Raw genomic sequence first — 15,994 nt, 5'->3', positions numbered from 1 at the left:
ATGCTGCAATTTCTCCTGAATATCCTGAATGTAAGCAATGGGATTTTCATCTTCCTTCATTTTACGTGTCGTAATTGCACTCATATCTGATGTATCTGTATACTGTACCCTGAGAGCCCGCCAAACATCAGCTCTGAAATTATTAAATGACGCTCCATCATGTGTTGTGTTCTGTGCTGTAACAATTGAATCTCCCCAAGAATAGCTGCCAGGAGACCTTTTATGTCCCCTATGACCAACGTGTTTCCTCCTGTCATTTTTTCTAATTTGTATATCCATTCCCAGCACCTGTAGTCAAACTCGGGAGCTTGCATCTTAAATGATCCCTATCCATCTGCGGCCATGGGATATACTGTGGTCTTGCTCCCTCTTTTTCCAATAAGGGAAACTGAGTGTACCCCTCCCAGAGTCAGATACCATCTTTAGTCTATCCATGGCAGGGACGATCATCCCTGTCTGTCTCCTCATGGGTAACAACCTTAGCCGGCTCAAATATGGTGGTGACTCTCCCTTCTCACTCTGCTATCTTCTGTAGGGATGCTCAGAATACACTGTAGGATCTGGTGTCCTATCTTTAGGTTGTTCCAGATCCGACCATCTCACTTCTTTCTCCATTTTCAGGCTTCCTTCAGGGGCACATGCGCTCCCTCCTTGTGCCCCAAAACCAGACTCTCTGTCCTTGTCTTGTCCCCAACTAGTGAGACTTTTACCCACTTCACCTTTATCCAGATTCAGTCTATTTAAAGACAATGCTCTATGTCCATGACTAGATGGATTTTCTTCTTCGATTCTTAATTTAACCACTGGGGAACGATTATCGTTCCCTCGTGTTTCATACTCGCTTTTTCGCCTTAGCTGTTGATAGACCTTATCAATCCTTTCTCTGATGCTTTCCACATCAAATCCTTCTTCTTAGAACACTTCACTAGATGCTGCTGGCATTGCTTCCTCTATCAGAATGGAACTCTTCTATTCAATCCCATTGTATTTCTGGGCTTGGCCATATTGGCTCCTTACGACTGAGACTGGTATCAGACCTCGTCTCCTTTTTCACTCCATTACCCTGTCTAGTGCCCTTTGCTTTTTACCATCCCTTCTAATTCTTTCTTCCTCTTGCCTTTGTCCTTTCTCTCTCTTTATTCCTTCCCTTCTTTCCTCTTCTTCCCTTCGCCTCTGTAATCTTTTGTCCCTTAATCTTTGTGCTTCCTCCTCTTCTTTCTTTCTTTGCCTTCTGTCGTTATCTTCTATCGCTCTCTCCCTATTGTCATACTTTTCTTTATTCTTCTGCCTGTTCTTCTTTTCTTTCTTGCTCCTCGAGATATATCTGTTCTTGTCGCTCCCTGCTCTTCCTTTTCTGCTCATCTTCTTTCAATCTCTTCTCTCGTTACTTGTCCTTTCTTTTATGTCCGTCCTTATCTTCTCTTTGCCTAAATTCCTCAATACTTTTCCCATCTATTTTAAGTAATTTCTGTCCTCCCATCCATTCGTTCTGAGCAAGCGCTATCTCGTCTGCATTATCCTTCTCTCCTTTCCATCTCTTAATCTCTCTGTCTATTTCTGTCAGCAAATTCAATTGCTCTCTCCTCTCTTCTTTGTCTTGTATGATCTTATAGATCTCTTCTTTTCTCTTATACTCTTCTGGGTTATCATCACTACTGTAAGCGGGGGGTTCATATATTGGATTACTAAATCCTGTTGCTGCTTTCAACTCCTTTATAGGATATAATTCTATTTCTTCCATATTAGCACCTTTTTCTTCAGGTTAGGTAAGGGGAGCAGAGGGCTCAACACCTTCCTCCTTTCACTGACTAAGCATCAACTCCTCAGGTGGCATGTCTTCCTTTTCTTCTTGGTACATCTTTCAGAGCTCTAGAATCAATAACCTTTTCTTTAATTTCTTCCCCGTTTACGCAGCATGCAAGTATGTGGACATGTGGTGCAATATCACTTTTGACAATGATCCTCCTTGTGGCCACGGCATGAACATTTTATCTGCCGTGCCTTTCACCCATTATGCACTATACTGTTTGAGCTTGGGCATGTGCTTGGTAAAGTTTTGCATAAGTGCATAAGAGGAGTGTCTCCCATAATGACAAGTCTCATTTGACTGTCAATACTTACCAGACTTGTTAAATAACTTTAATACCTTTTGTTTAAATCACCACTTTTCAATGTTTTAAAACAACAAATATGAGCATGCACCATTAAACGCTGTTCAAGCTTCTCATTTCTTGATTGGCTATATCTATTTCTTGATAGGCTATATCTATATTCTTGAATAGCACCAATCTCTTCGCTAAGCTCAATCACTATTGCTCCTCAACTTTTTCAATTTTTTCACAACTTCTATTGCTCTTTGACATTTTTCTCACCAAACAACATTTAGACTAGTCGACATTACACATTTATTAACACTGTGATCACCTTATCTCTCTCGCCTTTATTTTACACCCTATAGAGGGTTTGAGACGTCACCTTACGTAATCCTGAATATGTGTCATATGTTTCTGCTCTACCTCCGTTGGGGTTTGAAACATCTCCTTCTGAAACTCCCTTGAGTCAGGACTCCTATGCGCTACCTTTTCTCTTCACAATATTTCCTGTTACTCAAAAAATGATCAAAATCCCATCCCCTTCATTTGCCATTCCCCATAGTCTACTCATCATTCATTAATCGACTCAAGGCCTTTGGTATCGACTTCTCCTTCAATCAGACCACTTTGACTTCCGTCCGCAGAGCGCCCGTGGAAACTGGGCAGGGATTTCGTCATAGGGGGACGTGCCCACCATCTCAGTTCTTCTTACAAGTTTAGTTTACTATATTAAGAAACCCCTCCATCTTCCGGCTAATGGCGAAGGATACCTGATCGTCCAAAACACTGGAGTCAAACTAGTTTGGATCTTTTTCTACCATCCGCACTGCTACCACGTGAACTTATGGTTCTTTAGTAACGTGCATGCAATGGATTGGGTTGCTGAATAACTCTGAGCCTAAATAATTGAACCAAATCAGGAAGATGGCAAAGTTTGCTGTTTTATTAACAATTATGTAAAACAGGGAGGTTAAGGGAGACATCTAAACATACTTTCTATAGGGGTTATGATTGTGATCGGTTGCCCACTATTAGGTGGACAACGTATTCCTACCTCTAAAAACATATACAGGGTAATTCATAGAATCCAGCGCACAAGTAGCGCACGCGGCTGGCGCACAGCGTGCGCCTGCGATAGTCTGCGCCAGGCACGTGCGCTAAAACTGATTTCCGCGCACAGCGTATTCATGGATTTCATGCTCCCAAACCAGCCGTGGCGCAGAGAATCGCAGCGAGCCTGCAGCAGCGCCAGTAACGCCCCCAAGAACGCCCTCGCGCAAGGAAAAGCCATCAAAATCGCTAAATCATCGCTAAGGGCTGCGCTAACCCTGGACCACTTCACAGGGCAGGCAAACAAGGAAAGCAAAGCGGGCAATCTTCAAATCAGGAGTACGCGGGAAGTTCTACACACGACTAGGCAGGGAACGTGAATTACAGGGGTATGCGGGAATTATCACACGCGAACAGCCAGGGAACGCGTATTACAGGGGTACGCGTGAAGTAGAACACGCGATAGGCCAGGGAACGTGTATTACAGGGGTACGCGTGAAGTAGAACACGCGATAGGCCAGGGAACATGTATTACAGGGGTACGCGGGAATCATCACACGCGAACAGCCAGGGTGCGTGTATTACAGGGGTAGCGGGAAGTTCAACACGCGATTGGCCAGGGTACGTGTATTACAGGGGTACGCGTGAAGTAGAACACGCGATAGGCCAGGGAACGTGTATTACAGGGGTACGCGGGAATTATCACACGCGAACAGCCAGGGTGCGTGTATTACAGGGGTAGCGGGAAGTTCAACACGCGATTGGCCAGGGAACGTGTATTACAGGGGTACGCGTGAAGTAGAACACGCGATAGGCCAGGGAACGTGTATCACAGGGGTACGCGGGAATTATCACACGCGAACAGCCAGGGTGCGTGTATTACAGGGGTAGCGGGAAGTTCAACACGCGATTGGCCAGGGTACGTGTATTACAGGGGTGCGTGGGAATTATCACACGCGAATAGGCTGGGTGGGCCCTCACAGGTGTACCCTGTACACCCTCCACGGCCCCTGCAGGCAGCCCACAAAACAGGGGACTACCCTGCACACCTGATCATGTCCCCCTGCACCCCCATCCACCAGGGGCACCCTCCACCAGGCCCCCACCCATGTCTCCCACCACTCCCACCCCCCAGCAGTGCAGGGGCACCTGCCAGCAGGCCCCCACCCTTGTCTACCACCACCCCCACCCCCCATCCACCAGGGGCACCCTCCACCAGGCCCCCACCCATGTCTCCCACCACCCCCACCCACCAGCACTGTGGGGCACGTGGCCAGCAGGCAGTCAGGCAGCAGCAGATGGCAGGTGGGAGCGTGCTCAGGGCTCTGGGGGACTGTAATTTGGCCTCCTGGCCAGGAGCGTGGTCTTTCGTGTTTGAACGCGTGGACAGCCTGATAGGGAGTGATTTTGCACGTGAAAACCCCACACTCAGCGAATCGCGCGAAAACCCGTCACCAGCATATGTGCGTCTATAGTTACCTGCACGGGCAGTGTCAAAGCGTGTGATTGGTGAAAATGGATCTACACGCAGGAGTGACAAAGCGTGTGATTGGTGAAAATGGATCTACACGCAGGAGTGACAAAGCGTGTGATTGGTGAAAAGTGAGCTACACGCAGGAGTGTCAAAGCGTGTGATTGGTGAAAAAGGATCCACACGCAGAAGTGACAAAGCGTGTGATTGGTGAACATGGGCCAAGCACGTACACGCCGTAAGTGACGCTGTACGTGTGGGCCTGTATATAAGGTAGTGTAGAACACCATTTCCCTGTACGTGCTTTTCGTGGAGAGCGAGTGGGTGAATTCTGTACTTCTTGTCGTTTCACACGCGATTTACTTCACGGCGTTTCCAGTTCGTACTCCCTGTTACCTCTGACAGCTTTTTCTCTTTTTCCTCTTGTACTGGTTTACCTGGGCCTGTTCCCTCAAACAGTGTCCCCTTCTACTGTTGTCCTGTCTCCTCAGACAGCGTACACATCTTCTTTTGGCGGGGGTGTTGCCAACCAAACGCGCTCATTTTTCACGCTCTTTTACCTGGCAGACGGTGAGTCACGCACGTATCTAACTTCTGTGCTTGCCCCGTGTGTAGCCTACCCCTTCAGAGGTCATTCTAGGCTGCGTGTGACACGCATACGTTCATTGTGTTACTGGATGCCACAGCGTAGTGCAGGGTTTTCCATCAGCACACGTGGTCTAGGAGGGGTATTGTGCACGTTCCTTAACTTTTCTGGGGTGCCTGTGCGTTGCGTGACCCGTCATCTTTCCCCAGGGGTGTCATATAGCCTTGCCACTGCACTAGGGTACGAATACCATCTGGTACCCAACCCCTTTGACACCCAATTGCCCAGGACAATTGTGCACACCGACTCCCATACGCACAATAACATCAGTGCCATGGTTGGGAGGCGTGCAAGCCGTAAGGGTGGCAAAGGTGGCCGAGCCACACGTGGTGGCCGTGGAGGATCCACTAGGGGACGTGGTTGTGACTTGCAGGGTGCCCCTGTCCCCCCCAGTCTGGAGGACCAGTCAGGGACACCCATGCCCCCCCCCCCAGTTGAGGGTCATGTGGCTGATACCAACCCTGATCAGCCCTTGTCGGACCAGCCCATTGTGGCACCAGACCTGTCCGAGGGTGATCCCATCGCTGACATCCAGGTCAGCAGGTCCACTGCACGTGCACCGGTGCACATTGGTGTCATCAGGGCACGCGCATCTATGCCAGATAGGTCATCTGCTGGCCCCCGTAGCCAGGGTGTGGCTCCATCCACCCCACCTCTCATACACCCTGCCAAGACTGTGTCGGTCCTAGTTCATGCACCTCAGATCAGGCCTGACCCCATCCCACTACCCCCAATGCCTGCACCTACTCCCATGCTGAGTGTGCAATCCCACACACCCAGTACTGAGTCCACCACGGCTCCTGCCCCTAGTGTCCACAGCGGCGTAGGACACTCTGGATCCCCACCCCCTTCCAAGCGCAAGAGGAAGAGTGCACGTCCGGCACAGGCTGATGCCCCAGGCACGGCTGCACAGTCCGGCCCATCAAGGAAGCCAAGCTTCACAGACGCCGAACTGAATGCACTTGTTCAGTATGTGTCAGATCATGATAGGGAAATGGTCATCGTTGCAGGGTCCAAGACCACACATGCCAGACGCCAGGCACACTGGCAGACCATTGCTGACAGAATAAGTGCCCTTGGAGTAGTGAGGCGCACAGCTAGTGATTGCCAGAAGCGCTGGAATGACCTTAAGCGCAGGGCAAAGGATAAGCTGGCCTCAAGTCATGCCGCAACCTTGGTGACTGGAGGTGGGTCCCCAGCACAGGAAATAGAACTCACACCACACGAGTCCGTAGCTGGATCCTACGTCACCGAGGGACAACTCCAAGGTGTGGGAGATCTCCCTGATTACGAGGCATCATCCGGTGAGTGCACATGCATGTGTGTATTATCCATGTGCATGGTGTGTGTGTGAAGCATTCATGTTGGGTGCCTGTCAAGGGGGTGTGTGGCAGAGTTGATAGTGGCACCCATGTGCCTCATCCAGTATGTTCAGTGCAACACCATCTGCCCACAGCACTATCCCAACTGGCAACAGTGCACATATGGCCCTACACCATGGAAGTTGCCCTTGAATTGTCATTTTGTCACTACATTGTTGCTCATACTCCCCTGTCTATTCATCTGATGTCTTACATACCATTCCTATACTTTCCCCCAGCCATTCAAGTTTCATCTTCACATGCCTGACATGCAATGATACCACATGCTAATGCGTCCTCTGTATATAAATGCCAACCAACATGCTGTCATACTGTGGATGTTGCCTTGACATCCACCTCCTACCTGTGTGCTTTGGTACCGTCTGGTTTCGAGCCCCATTCCCTCACACTCCATGCTGCTCTTCATGGTCTATCTTCCCTGACTTCTACAGTTCAGACCATCGTGCCCTACTCACGACACCTGCTTGCTAACAGTCAAATGAGGGCACCCTGCCCTCCAATGCGACCCACCCTATTGCTGACAAGTGCATCTGAGCCTACTCAAAGCTAACTCTCACTGACATCTGCTCATACATGCCTTTGCCTGTCCCATAGACCCTTCACATGGTCCCTGTCCTCTCTCCTTGCTCCTCTTCCACCATCAATGGTGGGACCCGTTGGGGTGTACTCCTGGCCTCCTTCCAATCCTCAGAGGCCACAATTGATGTGCATGGTAATGGGAGCATCTCAGTCCAAGGCCCTTAGGCCAACCTCATTCTCCTTGAGAAATGCTACCCACATCTCATCAACTTCCTTTCCTCTCCTGCTGTCCCCCCTCCTCTCTCCTCATCAATCCTGCACTGCCTCCCTGCACCCTCCCATGATCCTTCTCCGCCTCCCACTCCAACTCCTACACATGCTGCACCTCTGATCTCTAGCACTCCCCGTAAGTCCTCCAAGGCTGTCAACCTCCTCCACAATTACACTCCTTTCACTGCGGCTGCATCAGGCATTCCTCCGATATCTGTCACTTACATGAGGTTATGCACCTTGACATCCTTGGTCTCATGGAAACATGTCTGACGGCCAGCTCTGTCTGCATCCTTCACACACTCCTACCTGATGTTCAGGAGACCCTCTCCCTGGCCCGCCACTACTGTGCAGGGGGGGTGTGCCCTTGGCTTCCCTGAGGGTATTCCTGCCACTGTCACTCCTACTTAGACCTACTCCACTCTGGAATGGCTTGTGTGACGTCTCTCTCTACCACACCTTGACATTCACAAACTGTGCGTACTGTGTCTGGGAAAACTGGTCAAATGTACTACTTCCTTTCTGAGTGTCCTCACCTCTCCTCCTCACTCATGTCCCCAGACACAGAAATCCTCTTCCTTGGTGCTGTACGCATCCACCTGCATGCTTGTTGACCCCCCCACGTGACCTTTCTGTGACCTCAGCAACTCCCTCTCACCCTCTAGACTCCCGTCTGTCCCTACTCATTCTGCAGGGCACACTCTTGATGCTCTGATCTCATCTGACTTTCCCCTCTCCGTCCATCTCTGCACTCCTCTCTCCTGGAGTGATCACATTCTCCTCTCCTCCCAGCTCACCCTCACCACCCCACAGGCAAAGCCACCCTCACCACTGTCACACACCTTCTTGGTATTCCAACCCATGAAGTGTGTGTCAGTCGAGGCTCATGCTGCCAAGATCTCCCCCCCATCCAGCTCCCCCTTAGGCTCACTCCCATCCTGACAGGGCCCACTCCATGCTCCACTCTATGTCAGGTACACTGGATGTCTTTGCCACGGTCATGACCACCTGTCTGAAGCCCCATGCCAATGCAGAGTCCTGGCATGACTCGGATCTTGTGAACCCAGACCACAGGTGCCGGGTGGCAGAGAGGGAATGTCCTGCATCATGCTCATCCTCTGGCAAACTGGCCTGCCACATGCTCCAAAGGCAATAGCGCCTCACCCTTTTCACCAAGATGAGATCCCCAATCCAAGGGCACATATCTGCGGCATGTGACAACTCTGCAGGACACATAGAAATCTGCAAGGACCTTGCCGAGCCAGATGCAGTGTGTACCTCCCCTGTCCCCTCCGAGCCCACAGCACTGCATGATTGTATCTGTACCCCTATAGGACACCCCCCCCAGCACTTGTCTGCGCCTAACACCATCTGCCCTTGACGTTAAGTCCTACTTACCTTGTACAGCACTTCCAGCCGCCACTTCCCCTTGCACTTCATTGTGCCACCCACCCCTGCACTTGCGTGACATGAATGACACCAGCACCAGTAGGATTGTTGACTGGCATCCCCTTCTGCCCCACCACCCCTCAGTGCTCCGCTGTACCTTCATACATTTCTGGACCGGTGCTTCACGAATGCTATATGATTCCTTTACAGGTGATGGGGAGGTGGAATCTCATTGTTTACTGCATTTTGTTGATGTAGACAAGGCACTGTGCATCGTGGCCAATTTGGACTAGCAGATCCATGTACAACATGTTAACTTATTGATGTGATGATGCAATGTCAGGACCAGAGTGGTTGAAATCCAAAAAAGTTGCCCTCCTCTCCCTCTTCACTTGGTGGCTATGTCACATGCCATGTGTGTGATGGCATGTGCCTTTGACATGGCAATCACCGGCCAATGTGTGATGGCAGTGCTAGGCAGCATGGTGAGCAGGCGTTGCTCTCCAATCTGTACATTGTATGCCCTGAGCCTCCCCTACAGACCCAGTGATGGTGAATGCATAGGAGGTCTCCCAGTCATGTGGGACATGTGTCGTAGAACTACTGCCTCTGTTGTTCATCAGCCCTTGTTGCATGCCATGGTGCTAATGCCTGTTTCCATTTTTCTCTTTCATGTCTTTGCAGGGGACGAAGCACTTGTTGATGCTGGGGATGTGGTGGTTGAGCCGTCCCAGGAGGGCAACCCGGGCCGACCTTCCACAAGTGAGGGACGTGGTGTGTTTGTGGGTGAAAACCCACAAGTGCTGCAGGTCGTGCTGTCGAGGGGTGTCTCTGGGGGTTCCTCCCCCGAGCAGTATTCAGGTGTAGACTCGGAGGATGACACCTATGTGCAGTCGCAGGTGAGTGTTCTTGGGAGAGAATCTCCTCTGTCCGACCCACCTGCAGCCGGGCCATTGCCCTCAATGGGGATGTCAGTGTCGGCAGCTTAGCCTCCGGTGGTTACGGATGCAGGGCCACACCACACAATCTCTGATCCTGTTCCTGGGGCTGCAGATCAGAGAGGGAATGCAGTCCTGCAGCCTGAGGCCTTGCCGGCACAGCAAGGCGCAGTCCGCCTTGCCCCAGGCAGGTGTGGTGCCCGTCAAAGTGGTGGCCGTATGCCACCTGGCAATACCGCTTGGGAGCAATCCATCTACGGTATGGCCAACCAACAGGCAGCATCATCCGAGATGATTGCACAGGCCATGGATAGGGTGGCCACTTCCATTGTCCCCCCAGAAAGGCTGATGGAGCGACTGGAGCAGGCTACAGAGTCCATCTGCCAGGCACACAGGGAGGATATGTTGGCGTCCAACATGGACAGGCGGGCGGCACTGGCGACTCTGCGGGAATCACTTTCCATTGAGTCCCAGCGCCACAGGGAAGGCCTGAGGGAAGAATTCCATCACCTCAGGTCGACCCTGTTAGAGCTTGAGGCTTCATCCCATAGAAGGACAGAGGAGCAGCTGGAGCGTCTGACACGGACGCTCTCGGCCGAGATGCAGGCAACTCGTGCGGAGGTCAGGTCATCCCGGAAGTTACTGCATGGGGACCTCCGCATGATTACAACCCAGAACCAGAACTACCAGACCCGCCTGCTTGCAGCCATGGAGGAGCAAACTCGTGCTTTGCGTGGGCTGCCTCCCATTGTCACACCATCTTCTGAGGCAGCTCCCCCACCTCCTGAGTCAGCTGCAGGGTCTGGCCAGAGCGATAGCGACTCATCTCCCACAACAGAGTAGCCGTGTGGGCCACGAGCCTATGGGGTGTTTTAGTTTCCCATGATCCACACAGGTGGATTGTGGCGTGCATCCTGTCCTCGGACCTCATAGGTGGCCCCCCCCCCGCCGGCCCTTTCATGGCCATTTTTTCTCAATATTTTTTTTTCTTTTCCAAGAGTGTTGCCTTGTGTGGGTACCTGGGCATACACTGTATTGTGGCTGGGCACATGCAGGCTTGTCCTGAGTTTGGTTTCGATGCTTGGGTAGCAGACATCCACACCCCTCCTGCTTCCGTTTCCATGGGCTTGCAAAGGGTGTGCCCAAGTGACAGCAAATTACACAGTGACATTGGACTCCCATGAGCTGTTGGCCAGTCCATAGTCAATACTGTGTAGACATTCATAGTGTACATTGTTGTTGCACCTAACTATGCATGATGGTTTGATATGTGCCTCTACTTACATATGTTGCTCATGTTTTGCAGGTATTTCACACAGTTCTTCACACGGGCATACTCTCTGGAGTCAGACTACATGTCGGTAGATGTGCACTGACACTTTTGCGTGGCGCCATCACTGTACATCTGGACGGTGAGGACATACCAGCAGAATCAGGTAATGAGACTACCATTGATTACATGCATTGTGTCTTGTTTGGGTGGGCTTCAGGGTGGGTTGGTGTGTAATTTGATTGAAATTACTCTTACACAGGTGTGTAGTAGTGGCTCCAGCGCGGTTAGCTGTTCAAGTGCGGCTATGTACCATTTGGGGCACTGCTATTTGTGACACCGGTGTCATGTTGTGATGGCCAGTTTGTTTGCTCTCACATACCATGACATGGTGTCCTCAGTGGCGGGACTGTGAAGGGAATGGGTGACATGGCAATGTTGTCATGTAGTGAATCGCCTGTGGCAATGCATATTTGATTGATGGAGTTGTGTCTTTTCGTTGTGATGCATTGCTGGTGTATGTGTAGGTAGGGGTGCACACATAGTGACACTTCCATGTTAACAATCTCAGGCTGAAGTGTATCTGACAGTTTATTGTCAAGTAATTTTGTGACATTGTCAGGTAGTGTCATCATTGATTGTCAGATGGTATGTGCCAGAGCAGTGTGCACTAGCCAGCACTGTGATTCCTAGGTGAAGAAGTTGGCCACCAGTTGCGTACGGGCTGCCTCCCCCCGTGCCCTTTCCCCTCCCATGCGCAGCGGGCGTGCATGTGGTTGTGGATGTGGGGGCACCACCATGTCCACGGGCAGGCCCCGGCGTGTTGCAACGTTGTGCAGGACACATGCTGCCACTATGATCCTGCACACTATTCGGGGAGCATATAACAGCTGCCCGCCAGAACGGTCAAGGGAGCGAAAGCGTGACTTCAGCACTCCGAATGTGCGCTCCACTATGCCCCGTGTTGCAATGTGGGCTGTGTTGTACCTTACCTTGGGTGGCGTGGTGGGGTTCCGGATTGGGGTCATCATGTGGGGGCTGATAGGGTAGGCACTGTCCCCTGCGGAGGTGGTGATGGGTATCATTAGTGGTGTTGTGTCATGACCCAGTATCTGACATGCATGCATGTGCAGTGGCATTCATGCTCACCAAGCAGCCATGTATCTCCATGCTGGCCAGCCTCTAGGTCCCGGCATAGGGTAGACATTCTGTAGATGAAGCTGTCGTGGGTGGACCCGGGATAGTTGGCATATACTGATGTGATTATTCCCTTGGCATTGCATACAATTTGCACGTTGATGGAATGCCAGTGCTTGCGGTTTCTATAGATGTGCTCTGTTGCCCTGGGTGGACGTAGAGCCACATGTGTGCAGTCAATTGCACCAAGCACTTTGGGGAATTGAGCCACACCATAGAATTCCTGGATGCACGTCCGCCTTTCTGCATGAGTCCTGGGGAGATATATGTGCCTGCGGACTGATGGCCGTGCAGTGATGATGTTCAAGACCTGGTGTAGGCAGCGTGACTGCGTGGCCTGTGACACACCACCCACTATGGCACTTGTCCGCTGAAAGGATCCAGTGGCCAAGAAGTGCAGTACATTCAGGACCTTCTGCAGGGGGCTGAGTGCTTGGGAGCACAGGGTGGGTGATGTGAGGTCATCCTCCCACTCACTGACCAGGTCCAGTATGATGTGTGCTGGAAACCTGTACCTCCCATACACCTGGTCATCAGGCATCCCGAATAGGCTGGTTCTGGGTGTGAATATTCTGGCCCTGACTCTCCTCCTCCTCCTCCTTTGGTAGCCCACTGCCACTGCTGCTAGGAACGGTATGTTCATCCTGGCATCTGGCTTGTTTATTGATAAGTGCGCAAATTAATGCCTTGCGCGTGTTCTAGGCGAGCGTGTGACCCTCGCACCCCTGGAATCTAGTTCCCACTCCAATAGCGTGTGGAAATTCCCACGCAGCAGGCATACAGGTGCGCTGACGTACTTGCGTGTGTAAGTGCCCGCGCACCCCGGAAATACACGTACATAGGCCAATGGCGTGTACGCGCACTTTTGGCCAATTACACGCGATGTAATACACGTACATTGGCCAATCGCGTGTACGCGCACTTTTGGCCAATTACACGCGATGTAATACACGTACATTGGCCAATCGCGTGTACGCGCACTTTTGGCCAATTACACGCGATGTAATACACGTACATTGGCCAATCGCGTGTACGCGCACTTTTGGCCAATTACACGCGATGACACTCTGACGTGCAGTATTTCCACGTGTGCTCCGTCATCACGTGCTGAGTGGGGAACGCCCGTGCGGATCACGTCAGACGCGCTTACGCGGTGAGGGACTCTGGTCCAATAGAATCGCGTATGCGTGCTGACGCACTTACGCGCTAAGGCCCTTTCCTCGGATTTCACGCTGACGTGCAGGAATTTCACGTGCCAAATCACTCCGTATCAAGCTGGCCACCCGAAAACACACGGAACACCACGCTCCTGCCCAGAAGGCCGAGTTACTGCCCCCCCAGTGCCCTGAGCAGCCTCCCACGTGCTATCTGCTGCTGCCTGCCTGCCTGCCTGCTGCCACCGTGCCCTGCCATTTGGTGCCTGCACATCAGCCATCTGCAGGGGTCCAGTTGCTGTGTCCACCCCTGCTGGAACTGAAGACTCCCAACTGGGATTACATCGCTCCACAGCCCAGCCCCAGGACCCAGTTGCCCACCCACACCTGCCTCTGGGGTTGCCATGTCGGGCACTTCGACATCTGGCACCAGTGGCAACCCCAGGCCAGAGGGGCAGAGGGGCACCAGCTTCACTGCCACCGAAGTTGGTGTCCTGGTGGAGCATGTCCTGGGGCAGTATGATGCCCTCTTTGGATCGTCCCGCGCCAGCAAGGAAGGACGGGAGAGGATCTGGGCCGACTGTGTGGTTGCCATCAACGCGGAGGGGGTGGCAACCCGCAACGTCCAGAAGATCAAGAAGCGCTGGGAGGACTTGAGGTCCAGGACCCTTGTGAAGGCCCGGCGCCTCGTGGAGGGGGGCCGGGGCCGCATGAGTTCCATCCAGAAGAGGGTCCTGGAACGCGTACGCCCAGCGCTCCACGCCCAGGTCCTTGAGAGGGAGGCCCGTCTGGAGTTGAGCGGTAAGTGTGCAAGCATTACTGTGTGAGACAGGGCATGTTGCGGTGTGCTGGTTCTATGATACTTGCCTGTATGTGTGCCATGGGCCATGTATGCATGTATGTGTGCAGGGACATCATGGTAATGCATGTGCGACCAGTGATGTGTGACCCACATGGTTGTTGCATGTGTTGAAATGTGGCATGGGGAGCCCTATGCAGATTTAGGACATGAGAGCATGCCAGTCTCTGTACCTGGACATGGATGGGGGTGTAGGATGGGTGCTGATGCCAGGTACATATATGGTAGCCATGTCTGTGTGCCTGACCTGCGTGTCTGTGACTTGTGCATGCCATGGATGCATGACACATGTGTGTGACAATGCACAGATTCTGTGACGCACCCAACTTACCCTTGTTTCGCCTGTGTTCGTTGTGTTTGGGGCCAGATGGATGTGACTGAGGTGAAGTGTGTGCATGTGATATGCATGAGCCATGATGCATGTGAGTTACATATCATTGAATGTTTCAAGAGTCAATTGGACATGCATGGAAATGTGCATGGCATGCACCATGCCTGTTACTGTGTGTGTTTTGCCTGGACTGACCCATGTGTTGTGGAGGGACATGATGGAAGTGTACTTTGACAGGGGTGCTCATCTGCTATTGCTTCCTGTCTAGGGGACCATTTTACAGTAGCCTGATGCTTGTGTCCTTTGTCTCCCTCTACGCAGCGGCTAGTGAAGAAGAGGGCGGAGACGGCGCTGTGGAGCAAGGTGGCGGGGATGCCCCCACGGCTGCAGCGGAAGGGGTGGGTGAGCCCCCACAGGGGCCTGCTACGGCGGGAGACGGTGAGGAGCCATCCAGGTTGGTGGTTTGCACAGAGGAGGAGGAGGCCGACACTGGTGCACACATGGGGCCTGGTGGGAGCATCCCTGCTGGTGCAAGTGGTGCAGTCCAGGGCCAGGGGCAGGAGGCAGCACAGGTCACCGTGGAGGTGCCTGTGCATGTCGCTGTCCCTGACCCTGTGAGTGCACCACCATGCACCAGCAGGGATGCCCCGTCCCAGGCCCGTCCGCAGGTAGTGGGGATGTCCATGTCAACTGACTCCCCTCCACCTGCGGCCGTGGGAACCCCTGGCCGCGTGGAGCAGGTCCTGATTGGGGTCGCGATGCGCACGGCTGTGATTCGTGATGACGTGCGTGCTTCCCGGGAGGAGCACGCACGTCATCACGAAGTGCACCGTGCCGACGTGGCCCAATTGGGATCGGCCATGTTCGGGGGGTTCCTGCATGTGTTGGCCAATCTGACGGCCCTCTCCTCCTCTGTGCAGGCTATCCACCGGTCGTTCTCCTTGCCGTCTTCCGGCCCAGATGCCACCATGGCCCCCTGTGGACCTGCCCCGACCAATGCAGCCAGCTCGGTGGGGATCCCATCCCTGCCACAGTTGGGAGTCGGAGGTCCAGCAGGGGTGGACGACACAGCAAGTGGACCCCAGCAGATGGAAGATGTGCCGGCATCATCGGGCAGGGCACGTGCACGACGGCGTCGGTGGTTACCATCAGCCTGGATGCCGTCGTGCTGGCAGAGGCAGTGGCGTCGGAGGCAGCAGCGGGCTCGACGTGGGAGGCATCATGGCTCAGGGCCATCAAGATCAGAGGGGCAGGCATCGGCCGGAGGGCAGGGCAACCCTGGCATGGCGGTGTGTTCCGTGTGGGAGGAGTTTGGCCAGCGGATAGGTGCGGAACGGCAGCGGGCGGAAGAGGAGCGGCTCGCCATGGCCAGGGCGGAGATCTCCATGCGTCGGGCATTGAGGCGGGCTGAGTGCCTCGAGGAGG

This window comes from Ambystoma mexicanum, chromosome 9, assembly GCF_040938575.1.
Source record: "Ambystoma mexicanum isolate Mex_15411 chromosome 9, UKY_AmexF1_1, whole genome shotgun sequence".
Taxonomy (NCBI): Eukaryota; Metazoa; Chordata; class Amphibia; order Caudata; family Ambystomatidae; genus Ambystoma; species Ambystoma mexicanum.
Note: the sequence above shows the minus strand (reverse complement) of the source record.